The 13,079-nt window shown below is 42.9% G+C and overlaps 1 protein-coding gene across 2 annotated transcripts in view; it reads left to right on the forward strand.

Annotated features, from left to right (window-relative positions):
* Positions 1-1,611: 1,611 nt before the first annotated feature.
* LLGL2 (LLGL scribble cell polarity complex component 2) overlaps positions 1,612-13,079 on the forward strand; it is an 82,641-nt gene continuing 71,173 nt past the window's right edge. For both annotated transcript variants that reach the window (XM_054978270.1, XM_054978271.1), the window contains exon 1: positions 1,612-1,689. The gene's annotated coding sequence lies outside the window, so the exon portion shown is untranslated. The remainder of the gene's footprint in view (positions 1,690-13,079) is intronic.

The raw sequence follows: 13,079 nt of genomic DNA on the forward strand, positions 1-13,079 counted from the left end.
TCATGACATTATTACTTAATCACAAGCCAATTGGCTTTGTGCAGTTCAGAACAATCAACAAAGCCAACCTGTTTTGTGGTAGTAGTCTTGGAACACCACATCCCAAAAGTGGGAGAAATGCATGTTGAGGATATTCAGTGAAACACAGTTATCAGAAAACTAGTTCCTTATTTTATAACAAGGTACATATTATTTGAAAGTGGAGTTTCAATATGCATTATGTTCATGGCTGCCAATGTGTTTGTGAAAGTTTACAACAAGCAAACATCACAACTCTAATGAAATTGTGCAAATTGAGTTTTTAGTTTCTGAGATTTGCAACCTGATCTTTAAGAAACCTACTCAGAAAGGTTCTGAATTCAGTGTAATTTATTTCCTGGTACTTATTTTGACATGCTTTTCAATCCGATGTCATTTTTCTGAAAAGAGAGCTTTTACTCTCTTCTCAGGTACATGGTACCTGAAAAGTACATGGAAATGTCTTCCAGTGCACTGTACTACTTTATAATTGCTTTTTCAGTTTCTGTTTTGCTCCCACTTGGTGCTTTTCACCATATATACTGTAAATGATATAACAGAACTCAAAAGTTCTTTGATGATCTCTGCCATAAACTTTAACACATCCTTAATATGGTATTATCATCATTATACATATTATTTAGAGGAGAGCATTGAAGCTACAATAGTGATGTGCTGAAAGCTGTGGAACCAAACCCAAATCGTTTTTATAGTAAGAAATGAAAGTCAAGTACAGTAGCACCCCTGATTTCCAGCATATAAGACTTTGAGAGTTAAAGCTCCCTTTGCCTGATCCAGAAGGGAGCTTTGACTCTTGATATCTCACACTATGGTGCTACTGGGCAGGCCTCTAATCTTGCTCTTCTGCAGCAGACCAACACTAACCACTTGAATTTACAGTGTAACTACAATGCGCTAACTAGCAGCATGTGCTTTTTACCAATGTTGTTAATGATATCCCTTATGTTTCTATCTTACTGGCTCCAGACTTAGTTTTTAAATATCTTCTGACAAGATCAGATTGGAGAAAATGTAATTTGGTAACAATGCAACTGGAGAGGGGGAGGTTGTCTTTAATGCTTTTATTCTCCTAGTGCTTGTCGCAAACCAAGCTCAAGAACACCAGTCCGCTTTTTAGCAGAGCCGAATCAAGCCGGAGCGAGCTCGTTTACACGAACAGAGAACTGACCAGAATCGAATTCGCTTATGTTCTTTGTACTCCTTTCAGCCACACCTCCTTTCAACTACCGGAAAAGATAGGTACGCTTAGAATTCGGCGGACGTAGGGCGTGACCAAGGCTCCTTAAAAAGCCGCAAAAGAAGACCTAGCGACATAGTTATTAGCATGCTTTGATCTTGATCCCCCACCCACCATTTCTATTGGCCCGGGGAAGAAAAGGAATGCCGGGCGAAGTTCGCTGGTTCTCGATTGGCCCGGAGGACAGCGGTGAGCGCTATGAATTATTCATGAGGCTCACATACACGGGTCGGCGGCGCGATTGAAGGAAAGGCTCTCGGCGGCCACGCCCCCTCGCGATTTGCATATCCGGCGGCCACGCCCCCCTGCCGGAGGTATCCAGGAAGGAGAGTCAAGCAGGGCGCAAGGAGGAGCCGGGGTGCGCCCAGGGGACGTTGCATGGCGAGGCAGCTTGCCGCCTCTCGCCTGTCTCGGTGAGCGAGGGGCCTGTGCGGGGAAACGGGGCCGAGGTTGCAAAGAAGGGCGGCTGGGGTGCGTTGGGCAGGGCAGGTAAGGGGGCCTGGCCTGCTGGGGTCGGGAGCGGGGAGGGAGCCAGCCTGGGGCGCGGGGTGGAGCTGAAGGCTGCGGCTGTGCGCCGGGTGGGCAGGCGGCAGCTGGCCTCGGCTGAGGTGGGAGGCGAGGTAGAGGGGTTGGAGGCTGCCGTGAGGTGGTTCTGCGCCGGGCTTTGTTCGCGGTTCCAGCAAGGAGGGGAGAGAGCCGTGCCGCGAGGGAGTAGCGGAGAAGGCGCCCTGGCAGGTTCGGGGCGCCTCCGAGCAGGAAGGGCTCGAACGGGGGCCGAAGGTGCTGGGATGGAGGGAGGGTGGCTCTCTGTCGGGCGTGTGTGAAACTGATAGGCAAAGTTTGTAGGTGGCCCACAATAAAAAAAAAGAAAAGAAACACAGAACAAAAGTTTGGTGGTGTGATCTTTTTTTGCTCACGTTTTGTGATAGTTTGGGTCCTAGTAAGATAGTTCCAGGTGGGTAGCCGTGTAGTAGAACCGGTAGCACCTGAAAAATCAACTCGATTTCCAGGGTATGAGCTTTCGAGAGAGCTTGGACTTTTTAAAGCTCATACCCTGGAAAAAATCGAGTTGGTCTCTAAGGTACTTCTGGACCCGAGTTTGGTCTTAATAAGAAAGTGACTCATGTCTTAGTTTTGGAAATGTGTCTGCTGCTGTCGAAGGGAAAGCCTTTTAGGGTTTCTGAGCGTGGAGTTTGAGGGGCACATCATGCAGATGTTTAGGTTCTCTCAGGAGCCTAGGTGGGGGAGGACTGTCTGCAATGCATGACCTTTGCTTAGGCTGGGTCAACAGAGGTTTGGGGCTTGCCTGCCCAGGGGGAGTTTTAACTCTTATCACAGTGAAGGAAGCAAGTCAGGAATGTCCTGGTAGCCTTTGATGGTGAAGGCAGAGCTGCCTTGTGATGCAGATTGCAATGGGAGGCTATTTCTCAAGGGTTTGCTCCTTGTTTCAGTAGGCTTTGTGTGTGCAGGTGCTCTGAAACATGAAATGGCAAGGTAAAAAAAAATAAACCTAGGAGAAGGAACTCCATTTCTGCTGTTGAGCCCAGGTGTCTCTTTACATGCCATGCTATTTATTTTAGTGCCTTTTTTATTTTGTGGTGTATTATATTTGATTTCCTTTTTCTGGAAATTCAGGATGATGCTGTACTTGAGTACAGTGGGATGGCCTTGGGAGTACTCTAGGTTGAGATTCAGTAGCATAAGTTTTATTTTTTTTATTTTTTTGTTTATATCCCACTTTTCTCCCCAAAGTGGCTTACATCATTCTCTTTCCCCCCATTTTATTCTCATAGCAACCCTGTGAGGTAGGTTAGGCTGAGAGAGTGTGACTGGCCCAAGGTCACCCATTGAGCTTCCGTGGCAGAAGGGATTCCAAACTAGTCTCCCAGTTCCTAGTTTGACACTCTAACCGATTCTCCACATTAGCGTTCAGTTCTTGGGAGCAAAAAGAAAACCATGTTTTTATAGACCAAATTGGATCAGAGGTTAATTTAGAAACTTGGAGATGGTAGGATCTCTAGTACAGAGCAAGGTTTATATTCTGTTATGCTTCGGAGGTTGTTTAGGGTGTTGGCTTGATCAAGTACGACAGTCTGTTCTTCAGCTGGTGAAGAACTGCCCTACATAATGTTGGACAACTTTTATTTGGGTTGCTGAAATTCCCTCATGAGCTGAACCAAAAGTAGCTGTATCTAAAATTCTGCTTAAATTGATCTAATGAGTTCTGGTACTTATAAATTTGAGGTTAACTGAAACTTCATCTGAGCTTGAACCATATGAATTGATGCAGCTCACCACGTAATAAAGGGGCTTTTTGTAGGGGCATATTAACTGGCCTTGCAGAAAGCTGCAAGGGTAAGCAAGTGGAAACAATTAATAGATTAACAAAATTCAGGCCCAGTAGCACCTTAGTGGGCCCAAATCTTGCTCTTCTGCTACAGACCAACATGGCTACTCACCTGAAACTAGGTTAACGTTTGTTCTACAACTAAAGCCTTGTTGCTAAGAATGCCTTCCTTGCTCTGTTACCCCGTAGATTAATTTTGAACCAGAGTACTGTAGCTTTGTTTAATTGTAAGGAATATTGGCCATATGGAGAAGCATCTTACGACAAGCAGCAGTTGAACAGTAAGATGTTGCTGGGTGATGCAGCTAAAATAGCAACTGTGTTGGAGGCTTGGAAAAGTTATTAGAGCTCATTAAAACTGGAGTGTTGTGGCAGAAACTTGAAATCCTTTGCCATATAGAAACATAGAGCTGGAAGGGATCCAAAGGGTCATTTAATTCCACCCCCTGGACAATGCAGGAAATTCACAGCTATCTTCCTCTCCCCCCCCTTACCTCCTCTAGTAACCCCTGCTGTATGCCCAGAGGAAGGCAAAAATCCTCCAGGTTCCTGGGCAAAATGGCCTGGAGGAAAATTCCTTCCTGACCCCAAAGTGGGTCAGGCATTACCCTGGGGGCATGTAAGAAGGGGCCACGAGCACCTCACGCTGGCTCATCTCTCCAGACCTGCATGCATTCATATTGAGTCATAGAAACATCATAGCTATCAGGTGGCTCTTCTTAAATACCTCCAAGGGAGGAGAGCCCACCATCTTCTGTGGAAGCCTTTCTTTTTTGCTGTTGAATCTCTTTGAAGTTGTGTTATTAGTGGTCTTTCAGCAGGTTTTCATTCCAGTAAAACAATAGTGTATTGTAGACAAATGACTTTCATTCCCTCCCTGCCTTGTGCTGTACTGAACTGAAAGTGTTGTAGTATTTATCTTTGAGATGTTACAAATATCCATATAGATGTTCTGGCTTTTCATTACATACAACAGTGTATAGGGCTGGTTTCTTGATGCCTGAATTTCTGACACCAATTATATTCAGATAACTGTCTATTTAATAGAAAGCCAGCATTTCATTGGTTATAGGCTATTTAAAATGTTAGAGTTTCCTGCTGAATCTAAATGGGTGAGACAGTGTGTTCAGTCTTGGAAATATGTGTTGCCACAAGTATACTTAAGGTGTTCCAGATACAAGCAACAGATGCCTGGATATTGCACTTGCAAAACATGTAGGCTTCAGATAATATAGAGACCACTCTTTTGTCTACAGAGACCAATGGCATTTTAGCAACCCTTTTTGCCTGCTGTTCAGAGAACACTCTTTTGAAAATTTATAAATATTATTTTTATTTATATCCTGCTCTTACAGAGAGCATCCTGTGGTCTCCCGTGGAAATTTGCCGGCCAGGTCTGCACCTGCTTTCCTTTAGTGTTGTGGCAGCATCCTGTGTTCACAGGTTGTTTGCTGGATCCCCTGAGCATACGTAATTAAATGTAACTTGACTTCTGAAAACACATATTTAGGATTAGGGTATTCTTCCAGAAAGCTGTAACTTGATTGAGTGTACTTATATACTACATTTCTCATTGACCAAAGTTGCTCAGATAAAACAACTCATAATTCCATTAATCCTTAAAATGACTAAAATGAAGTATAATGAAGTATAATTACTAACAATAAAAATAACCATAGAAAAGCACAGCAAAAGCCCTAAACAAAATAAAAACTTCAATGAAGGTATGAGAAACTTAGATTTATTTATCTTGCACCTAAAAGAAAAATGCCCATAGGTACTTGGTACACCATCTTGGATAAATTGTTCCAAAATTGAGTTTGGTTTCTTCTGTTGGGAAAGCTTGCTGCTATTAGTACTTCACCAAAAATAAGAGAAAGTCTTTATGTATCTAGTGGTATTCTTGGTAGTATGTGAACATCTTTTGGTAATGAAACTGCTCTTCTATGTGCCGTCATAATTAAAATTACCATGATGCTCTGCCACATAAGAGATCTGTCTTTATATTAATATGAGAATGTCATTGCTAATCTGTGTCTCTCATCCTGGATTAGTTAACATGGAGCATTTGCAAAATATGTAGCATGGATTGAAGATTTAAGTGCACAGTAGATGATGTTCCTGTTTATTCATTCTTTAAACAGAAGTGATCAAGTGATCATATGAGTGTGTTCCCTTTTGCTATTTATAGATGTTGAGGCACTGTTTGGTAAGATTTCCATTTTGTTCTTCTGCAGTAGTTGGTGTGTAATATAGTTTCCCTACTTTAAACTTGTCATGTAGAATTTTTCCAAACATGGTTTGTATTGTTGTCTTGTATATCTCAGCTGTGAATATAGTTAACTTGTTAAAGTTGTCCTCTGGCAATGAAATGGCCTAATAGCATTTTATGAGGAAGAGGCTGTAATAGGTGTTGTAGTTTTCCAAGCACATGTAGTAATCACCATCAACTTTATTACTAGTCTCCCTCTTATAGATGTCTTAAATGTTATAGGTAATAGAAAGAGAGTTCTGGTTTTCAGGCTAGTCTTGTTTCTGCAATGACTACAAATGACAGATACCAATATGATTACTTCTGGTTGGACTCTGTGGCTCTTGGACGGTGGTTTGAATAGAATATTGTATAAACAGAATCTGTTGAACAGAATCTGTATAAGTGTATTTTGAGGTCCAGGTGCAGTCAGTTACTTATAGACCTGTACAAGTTGTACTCTCATTCTCCAAGTATAAAATGGGAGTGTTAATGACTGGCTTAGTAAGTATTTGTGGGATAAAGGGTTACAAAGCACTTTGCATAACTGACAGTAACGAATCCAAAATTTTTAAACCTGTCGTCTAGTTAAAGGCTTCCTACAGCTAACTATTTATGCTTAGTTATTTAAAAAAAATCACGAGCTATCTATTCTGGCAAAGAGCCTTGGTTTCAAGCTCTTAAATGATCCATCTGATTGATGGTTGTTGTGGGTTTTCCGGGCTGTATTGCTGTGGTCTTGGCATTGTAGTTCCTGACGTTTCGCCAGCAGCTGTGGCTGGCATCTTCAGAGGTGTAGCACCAAAAGACAGAGATCTCTCAGTGACAGGCTGTGACACTGAGACTGTGACACTGAGAGATCTCTGTCTTTTGGTGCTACACCTCTGAAGATGCCAACCACAGCTGCTGGCGAAACGTCAGGAACTACAATGCCAAGACCACAGCAATACAGCCCGGAAAACCCACAACAACCATCGTTCTCCGGCCGTGAAAGCCTTCGACAATACATCTGATTGATGTTCTAATGAAACAGGTGTCTTATTCTACAGTGGAGCTGATATACTAGCCAAGCAAAATTCAGATTACAAACCTGCACTAAACTCTTGTGACAACCCATGGCTTTTCATAAATCAATTGACATAAAACTGTTTTTTATGGTTTTAATCATTCTTTCATAAAACCATGTGGTTAGCAAAGAAAACAGGATCATTCCCCTGGTTGTGCTGCTTTAAAACAATGTGTTAGAGATATAGACTATCTTAGTTTCAGATGTTCGGTAAACTTTCTTGTCTAAGGAAGGTACCTTCTTTCGCCTTCTCGAAATAATATGAATTCTGAATCTTGCAAAAAGATAAACCGTTTGCAAATCCCACCTGAGTCCATATTCTTCATTGGGTATAAGTGGTATTATTGCTTTTTGCTAGATCCATTTTTAAAATATGGTCTACATATGAAATGATCCAGTGCTTAGAATAGAACTTCAGATTTTATAGAGTTTTTTAACTTATAGTAATAACTTGTGAATACCGATCTGTTTGCTGTGTTGATTACTTGTTCTTTTTCTTTGTGCTGTATAATTTTCTTTCTCTGCAAGTTTCTTTTTAAGGTGTAATCCTTAACAGATTACTTAGGCACATTGACTTGGATCCTGCCTAGTATTTCCATGAGCACATAGGGTGTCAGTGTGTGTGATATTCACCAGTTTCCTTTCCTTCTGCAGTGGAAAATGCCCCCTGAAAGGACCCTCAAGAATAGCTTGCAGGGGAGCAAAGAGATCCCATGGGAGGAAAGAATCAGTGAAAACCCTCCCCATGGGCCTGTGGAAATTCTAGGTGAGCTTCAAGACACTGCACTGAAAAGCACAGTTTTGTGTTAATTATTAATGAGTAATTGGATCAGAAAACAGTTTTTTGAGGAAAATTATTTAAAACTTTGCATTTGGTTTTTCAAATCTCAATCTTGTTCAAAGCTTTATCTGCTGTTAATTGTGATATTTGTGTAAATGTTCAGTTTAATAATGATTTCATTATTTAAGCATGTTCCGTCTGTGGTTATTACAGGAGTTTCAGCTCAGACTTGAAGCCTTTGAAACTTAGGTGACTCCTGTGATCTAGCAAAACTGGTTTGTATGGGGCATGGATTTTCTGGTGCCTGCTAGGAAAGAGCCCTGTCTGATAACACATCTTTCAGCTCAGTCTGAAGCAGACTTACTAAGATATAGCAAGTCTTACTAAATTTAGTAGAAGTTACTTCTTTTAATTAGGTTTAACTTATAGCCTTTCTTTTTCGTAACTATCAACTGATGCTATGTTTGGTCTCTGGATCACAGGCCAAATATCCTCAGGTAATATTGTTTGGAGTCTTATTTTAAAACGAACTTCTCAAAAGCTGCACTCAGTGTTCCTGGAAACTTTCTCTATTCTACGTTTATATAGTATTTTAAATTATAATTAGAATAAAAACTGTAAGTTGGTCAGTATATCTTTATTAAAGATCAAAATATATCTAATTCTCAACATGGGCAAATGGCTCCAGAGGTTGGAGCCATGAACAGACAAGACAGGATCTTTTTATGAACCTAAAAAAGCCCCATGTTTGCAGAAAATCTTTTAAAACTGCACTGCAAAGTTTAAGAGAGAGAAAGCACCTGTACCTTTTAAGAAAGGAGATCTTGGTGACTATTGTGGCAGTTGCTGGGCAACCACAGTATTGCCAGTCTTCACGCCTTGGTTTCTTTCAGTAAAAGGCAAGGAAGGGGCAAGGGCAAGGCTCTTTCTAGGGTGGCCGATCTCCCCGTAGGAGTGGAGGGTCCCCCGCTCCCAGGCTCCTCCTCCTGCCACCACTCACCTGGCCAGCAGAGACCAAGCTTTGTGGAGTGTGCTGCTAGCATGATGTCACTCTCAGGAGTCAGAGGAGTTAGCCATGTTAGTCTGCAGTAGCAAAATAGCAGAGTCCAGTAGCACCTTTAAGACTAATCATCTTTATTGTGGCATAAGCTTTCAAGAGTCACAGTCGTCTTTGTCAGGAGTGACATCATTACACAGGCCTTGGGACTGTCTCCTGGGCTTCGTGCCAAGCCAGTTCAGCCCTTTTGGAGGCTGGCACGAAGCGACGGAGCATTTCTGGGGCCTCCACAAAGACGTCACTCCCAGAAGTAAAGTCATTGCATCATGCTGCTAGCGCCTGCTTTGCGCACTCAAGGACTCCCGAAAAGGTAAGTGCTGGGTCCCCCTCCCTTTCCACTGGGAGGGCAAGGGGACCTGGCAACCTTGGCTCTTTCCAAGGCCGTTTGGGCCTTCGAGAGAGAACTCATAGGAACCAGGCCTGGTAGCAGCCACCAAGCAACTTTCTGACACATGACTTGTGTGATTCTACCAGGCCAGCTGCTTGCTACAGTTGAACAGCACCTTGCAAAAGCCAGTATAGTGTGGTGTAGTGGTTAGAGTTTCAGAATTAAGATTTGGGAGACCCAGGTTCAAATCGCCACTCTGCTGTGGAAGCTCACTTTGGGCTAGTCACACGTTTGCAGCCCAGCCTATTTCACGGGGGTTTTGTGAGGATAAAATGGAGCCGAAGAGAATGATGTAAACGGCTTTGGGTCCTCATTTTAGAGAAAGGTGGGGTATACATGAAGTAAATATGAATATAGCTGAAGATGGGGGGACGACAAATCAAAGGTAGGTTCGTTGGTGGGAAGGAAGGAGCAGGGAAAGGTGAGAGTGGCTGATTCTGCACATGTTGGATAATGCACTTTCAATGCACTTTATCAATCTTTTGAGGTGGATTTTTTGTTCCGCACACAAAAAAATCCGTTCCAAATGATCTATAAAGAGGATTGGAAGTGCATTATCCAACGTGTGCGGAATCACTAAGTGTAAGGGGTGCCAGGAGAAGGGAAAGAGGAAATATTATGGGGAGATGGGGATACAGGGAAAAGTGAGGTGCTCCCTGCAGGTCCTTACAGGTTCCCCACTGCACAACTGGGCTATAGTTTTCCCGGGTACTGGCTGCAAGGGGAAGGGAAAGCTGAAGACAGAGGGGGAGTAAATAGGCTGGCTGGGTGGATGGGAAGGAGAGAAGGAAACAAGGAAGAGGAGAGGCTGTGGGGGCTGGCAGAGGAGGGAGAGAGGAAATAGTGAAAGAAGATTAAATGAGATGCCTTTCACAAGTCCTTGCAGGTCACCTGCTTGTCAGTATATCTAATTCTCAACAAGACAAGAAAGGTCTTTCTATGAATTTGAGAGCAGCCCCAGGTTTGCAGAAAAATCTGTATTCTTAAAATAATACATTGGAAGGGTTAAAACCACCCTGAACGATAGAAGCAGTGCCAGGAATGATGCCAATTCTGGTGCGATGCAAAAGTGCCCCAGAGCGCGTGCATGTGTGAGGTAAGTCTCTGGATCAGGCCCAACCACCTCATCTCCTGGCAACACTAGGTACAACACTAAAATGAAGGAGCGGAAAACTATATAAGCTGCTTTGGGTCTTCATTGGGGAGAAAAGTGGGGTATAAAGTAAATAATGTAGCTGATGATAGGGGGCAGATAAAAGGTGGATTGGTTGATGTGTAGAAAGAAAACAAGGAAAAGTGGAAAGCTGAGGATATGGGGGCTGCCTGGAGGAGAGAGAGTGGGGAGGGGACTATAGGGGAAAATAAGGTGCTCCCTGCAGGTGCAACTGAGCCGAGCACCACACGACTTAGTTCAGCTTGGTGGCTGGGCTAACACTGCATTGCACAAATGGGCCAGCTTATTCTGGCTGCCAGGAGAAGGAAAAACTGAAGATGGTGGATGTGGATGTAAATAAAGGTAGCTGGGTGTATGCAGGGCTTTTTTTCAGCAGGAACGCGGTGGAACGGAGTTCCGGAACCTCTTGAAAATGGTCACATGGCTTGTGGCCCCGCCCCCTGATCTCCAGACAGAGGGGAGTGTAGATTGCCCTCCATGCCGGAGATCTCTGTCTGGAGATCAGGGGGCAGGGCCACCAGCCATGTGACCATTTTCTCTGAGGGCAACCCACTGAGTTCCACCACCTCTTTTCCCAGAAAAAAAAGCCCTGGGTGTATGTATGGGAAAGCGAGAAGAAGCAGGGAAAGTGATATGGGGGCTTTCAAGGAAGGGAAGAAGGAAGTTACTGTGCAGGGGAAAATGAGGTGCTCCCCTGTAAGTGCTTGCAGGATGCCCGCTTAGATAAACTATTTTTCAAATTTAGTTTCGGGCTGTTTGGATAAGTGGCAGCCAATATGTAATTGAAACTTTTAAGGGGGGGCGGGTTATGCGGTTGGAAGAGGCTACAAAGTATTACAGTATAATGACTTTAGTTCCAGAGATTCTCATCAATCATCTTTGAAATAGCATCTACAAAACTGCTTTACTTACAACTTTTCATTTCATTGCTGAGAAAGGTAACTTTGTGCTTCAGTCATGGGAAGGCGATTTGAAGTGAGGAGTCTTAAACCTGTGATGTATCTTCGCATTCAAGATGGTATAAACAGTTTTCCAGCTGAAGGGTCTTGAGCAATTATCCCTGGCAAATATAATAAGGGGGAAAGCTACATTTATCAGTTGAAGAGCCATTTTATTTTATGTAATAACTATAATTAATTCTTATTAAAGAATTAATTAAATCTATTGTTAAACTTGCGCAACTTACAGAAGACCAGTTTGTATGGTGAAGGGCATACAGCAGTCTGGTCCTCTACATAGGTTGTACTGCCTACTGTATAGACTGCGTGGTCCTCTTCCAATCCATTATGAAAGAACTCGTTAGTGGCAAGTCATGTCGCCTGTTTAAATGTATACTGAGGCTCCCTTGTTTCCTCTGAAAAGTAGTCACTGAGACCCTTATGAACTGAAGCAATGGGGGGGGGGAGATGGAGGGGAGGGACAAGTGGGCACCGCAACTAGGGTGGGGCGATTTTCGAGCAGATAGACAGCAGAAAGCAGAAGTAGCCCTTCCCTCTTACACTCTTTCTCCAGCATTCTCTGTTGCTGCTTTTTCACTTACTGTTTTTTAAATGTAGAGTGGAGGAATATACATCTCCAGAAAACCTATTTTTTCACTAGGACTAAATAAGTAGAGCATTTTTTAAGTAACTTGGGAATCTGCATGATCTGTTAAAATGTCCCATCTACTGATGAACATCTGAAAAACTGATCTATTAGCAGACTTTTTTAAAAAGCAGCTTTATGAGGTTGGGTTGTTGATTATCTCTTTGTCATTGGTTCATTTCTCAATAAAAGAAGTCAGGGCTGGTCCTTTATAGTATTCCCATATATTGACCAATTGGAAGTAATGTTTTAATCACTATTCTTGATGTTCTGAATCCCTTTCTTGAACTACCTGCATCTTTACACCCTGTAAGCTGTTAAGCAGTGTTGAAGAAAGCACTTGACTATACTTGTTCAGTGATGGTATAGCCCTTGTCCACCCATTTGAGTCAGCAATGTGAAATTATACATTTCTCATAATGAATGGCTACTTCAGCTCTTCGTTTGTGTCAAGCAAGTACTTGGTATTTATTTTGTACTTTTAAGTGCTCAAAACATCATGAACAGAAGGTGGAATTTTCCTGCGTTCCTCTCTGTTCCTGTAGACTCCGAAAAATCATTCCTATAGTTGTGGGACCTGTAAAGAAGAATTGCCTCATAGGGTGGAGGTGGGGCTGGAGTGAGGAGAGACCGGAAGTTGAAATCGTTGCTCCTTCCTCGTCTACAAGTAAAGCTGTGCCTAGGGAAGGGGCCATTTTCATCACCTTGGCCCTTTTCAGCTTACTGACATGCACAACTGTTCTTCTGCATGGGTTCTGCCACCCCAGAACTTATCCTTTGAGGATTTGGAAGAGGCAGTATTTATCTATTTAACAAAATTTATATCCTGCATTTCTGTCCTCATGAGACTACAAAAGCAGCTAACAAATTAAAACATATAATAATTTTAAAATGACTAAAACCAACAAAACAATAACAGATCAGCCACAGCTAAAAAAAACCCAAAGACATAAAAACAATTCCAACATTTAAAACATTGGGCACAAAGGTGTCATGACCTCCTCTGACCAGCCCGGTCTAACTTGGAGGGCTCAGAGGAACAGCCTGAGGGCCAGCGAACCAAGAGGACCAGGGGGATCAGGGAGGGCCTGAGGCTGCAGAGGCACCTAGTGATCATGCACCAGCAGCACCAAAGGCCACCCTGCCAGATCCTGC

This window comes from Eublepharis macularius, chromosome 4, assembly GCF_028583425.1.
Source record: "Eublepharis macularius isolate TG4126 chromosome 4, MPM_Emac_v1.0, whole genome shotgun sequence".
In the NCBI taxonomy this organism is placed as follows: domain Eukaryota; kingdom Metazoa; phylum Chordata; class Lepidosauria; order Squamata; family Eublepharidae; genus Eublepharis; species Eublepharis macularius.